This window comes from Sorghum bicolor, chromosome 8, assembly GCF_000003195.3.
Source record: "Sorghum bicolor cultivar BTx623 chromosome 8, Sorghum_bicolor_NCBIv3, whole genome shotgun sequence".
In the NCBI taxonomy this organism is placed as follows: domain Eukaryota; kingdom Viridiplantae; phylum Streptophyta; class Magnoliopsida; order Poales; family Poaceae; genus Sorghum; species Sorghum bicolor.
The window spans coordinates 45,242,307-45,246,419 of NC_012877.2; positions in this window are offsets into that span (position 1 = coordinate 45,242,307).

Consider the following 4,113-nt stretch of genomic DNA (forward strand, 5'->3'; position numbering starts at 1 on the left):
TATACACTTAATTTTCTCAAAAGCGTCGAATCCCGCCGAGCTCGGCAGGGATTCGGCGCTTTCGAGAAAATTAAGAGCTCGGCGGGATTCGGCGCTTTTGAGAAAATTAAGTGTATATTTTCTATTGCGCCGGTGGGAAATTTGGAGAAGAATCCCGCCTCGCAAGCTCGGTGGGAGGGAGATTGGAACCAACACCCCTCTCAACCCTAGGAACTCCACCTCCTTTGCAAATGTGCCAACACCACCAAGTGTACACCACCATGTGCAAGTGTATTAGCATTTTCACAAATATTTTCCCAAAGGAGTTAGCTTCTCAAACTTGCCACGCCACTCGATCCTAACACGTATGCAAAGTTAGATCACTCAAGTGGCACTAGATGACCGATATGCAAACAAGTTCATCCCTCTTGATAGTACGGCCATCTATCCTAAATCCGGTCATAAACTTCTCTACATACCTATGACCGGTGAAATGGAAAAGCCCTAGGTTATACCTTTGCCTTGTGCTTTCCATTCCATCTCCTCCAATGTTGATGCAACACATGCACCAACCAATCACCAAATGATATGATCCACTTCATATCATCACGTGACCGTATTGGTTCATCGATCTTAATCTCACTTGCTCTTCACCGTTGCCTCGGTCCATCGACGCCAAGTCTTGCTCAAGCTTCACCGTCACACGCGGTCCCTCGCTTCAAAGCCTCCGACTCGCCCTTCACTCTTGCAACCGGTCCATCGAGCCAAGCCTCATCTTGATCTTCTCCACCTTGGTCACATGACTCCATGTCATGTCTCATGTGCAATGAGCTCCTCCATCATCACATCATCACCTATGGACTAATCTCCTGTGTATCTCACATAAACACTATTAGTCCACCTAAGTTGTCACTCAATTACCAAAACCAAACAAGGACCTTTCATAGGATAAAAGGTTAGTCTTTTGCACGCTTTCTCCTAACGGTAAAAAAATAAATATGATACTCTAGACTTATCTCCCGGGTGAAGTGCTCACCGATATCCATGTTCTTGTGGATTATTTCTCTTCGATTCTTTTATGTGCGTAACTAATATCAACAGACGTGCGAGTCGAGCAAGACTTGGCCGGCCGATCGATCGATAACGACGGTAACACATGTCGAGCAGTGGGGGACACGTATAGAGTACACTAGTCACAGCTGATTTGGTGGTTTGGGCCTCAAAATCATCAGTGGTGGGTTCGCGGGTTTGGGCCTCAAAACCCGGGTAGAGGTTCCGAGGAGGAACAGATGACACGTGGCACTGATCATCGGTCGGTTCTCGCGGTTTCACAACAACCACTTGAATCATCATTGGGGCGGTGATCAAAAGGTGAGCTGCTACAACTGTGGAGAACCCAACCACTTCGTTGCCCATTGCCCCAAGAAGAACAACCACTCCTGTGACAAGTACGACTCCGGCAAGCGTAAGGTCAAGCGCAACTACAACTCCAGCAAGCACATGTCAAAGAAGAAATTCGACAAGGAGGCACTATAACACCCTAGTATTAAGCATGCATTAGGGTTTCATGAACCTACATGATCATTAACATAAGCATGAGCATCTCATCTCATGAGCATTTCAAGTGTTTGTGTGATATTTTATGTGCATCTTCAAGTGTGAATTTATTTATGATGATTACCATGCTATGTCTAAAATTTCTTGTGATGCCTAAATTAAATTGTTTTGTACTTAAATTAATTTAGAAATTCTAAGTAGCATTTTTGGAGCACTAGATTTGAAGGAATTGATTTAAACTCAAAATTTCCAAAATGAATTTATTTCAAACCTAGAACTAGATTTAAATTGTCATTCAAAATCCATTTGGATTCTTGGGTTGCACCTTAAAGCAAAGTTGTAGAGAGTTTTATTTTGAACAACTTTTATTTTTGGGTCAACTTCTGAAAATGCTTTTAAAAATTCAAAAAAGGCATTTCAATCCAATTTAGAAAAGAAATTCAAAAAAGGAAAAGGACCAAACCTGAATTAGGCCGACACCCCTCCCTTCTCGGCCCAGTTCGGAGGCGACCCGGCTTGCCTGCACCATCCTCTTCCTCACATGTGGACGCCCGCCTCATGCCAGCCAGCGCCGGCCACATGGGAGCCGTACGCCGGTGACGTGGACACGGTCGTCCACTCCGACCGGCTTAACCCGGTCCGGACGCCACCCCGCGTCCCTAGGCACCATTCTGTCCCCTTTCTCCCTCCTCTCTCACCCCGCACGGCTCCAGCACCATAGCAGTAGGAGCGCCACCACAGTACCATCGTTGGTGATTCTTTGGAGCTCGCCGCTGACCACCTGAAAGCCCTAGTTTGGTTTTGGATAATCGATGAAATCCTAGTACTAACCTCTATACTAAGTGTGTGTAGACTTAATGAGGTTGGTACATGCCAAAGGATGGAGCAAGTGATGATCATGGCGGTGATGGTGATGACTACAAGATGATCAAGTACTCAACTTGGAAAAGAAGAAAGAGAAAACAAAACCCTATGGAGATCAAGGCAAAGTTATTGCTTGGGATTTTAGTTTTGGTGATCAAGACACCATAGAGGGTGTGATCACATTTAGGATAGATAGCTATACTATAAAAAGGGGAATTCTTTGGCTAAGCAGTTATCAAGTGCCACTAGGTGTCATTGTTCATGTGCATGCATTTAGAACCTAGTGAGCTAACTTAATTCCTTTGAAGAAAATGATTGTGAAAATGCTAACACACTTGCACTTGTTGGTACACACATGGTGGTGTTGGCACTCTTTAAGAAGGAGGTGGAGGTTGAAGGGTAGAGAGGGGTTTGGGTTCCTGTCGGTAGGATTCAGTGCTTTTGAGAAAATGAAACACATATTTTTTGTTGTGCCAGTGGAAAGTTTGGAGAAGTAGTAGGAGTGGTTTTCACTAGAAAGACGCTCACAGGACACTAGCCTTGGAGGCACCAGACGGTGCACCTGAGCGCTTGGTGCGCTCTTGTTTCTGGCAGAGGTGAAGGGAGCACCAGACGCTCAGCATCGGACGGTGGCTAGACACTGTTGGTGTGTCGGTGATGCATGACACTAGTAGTGAGATTGCGAGTGTTTTTGACTGGGAGCACCGGACGCTCAGGGAGCATCCGGTGGTGTGAGTCCGGTGATCCCGCACGTTTGACAACCTCTCTGCGTACGGGTCCGGTGTGTATCGAACCCGTCTTGACCATGTCCGATAGTTTGAATATGACATTAGAGATCGGCGCGCGTGATTCAAACAGTGGACACATGGCTGTGTCCTAAGCAACAAACGCAGGGGTCGAGCATCCAGTGGTCACCTGCTATGCGTTTGGTGACCCCGTGTTCTGCCCAATGAAAGAGCCAATGGCTCTATTTGTTTGAGGGGCTTATAAATACGTGTTGGCCAGCTTGGGGCTCACTCTCTTGGCATTCTAGCATACTTGACATCCTTGTGAGCCTAAGCAAACATCTCCCACTCATCTCCTTCATAGATTAAGCATCTTGTGAGATTGGGAGTGATTTCAAGTGCAATTGCTTGAGTGATTGCATCTAGTGGCACTTGGAGATTGATTTGGCTGCGGTTTTCTTGTTACTCTTGGTGGTTGTCACCGCCTAGACGACTTGGAGCAGTGGAGGAGCATTGGCACGAGTTGGTGATTGTTCATGGCCATCTTCCGGTGATTGTGAGGGGTTTTGTATCTTCCCCAGCGGAGAGCCAAATGGTAACTCTAGTGGATTGATCATGTCATTGAGCTACCTCACTTGTGGGTCGGTTCTTGCGGTGTCTTAGTGAGGACGAGGTTCGTGCTAGACCTCTTAGCCGTCGAACCACCAAGTGTTGGTCGACACAATGGGGATGTAGCGTGTCGGCAAGCACGTGATCCTCAGGAGAAAAATTGGTGTCTCAGTTGTGTTTGATTGACATTCTCTCGGTGCTTGATTGTTCATATATTGATGATTGGTTCATCCTCTACGCGGTGGTATAAATATGTCATCCTATCCAATTACTTACTGCAAAGTAGTGTAATTAGTTTAGTTACTTACTTTGTCTTGTGTAGCATAGTTCCCTAGTGTAGCTTGTAGTGTCATAGCTCTTGTGTGCCTAGTGATCATAT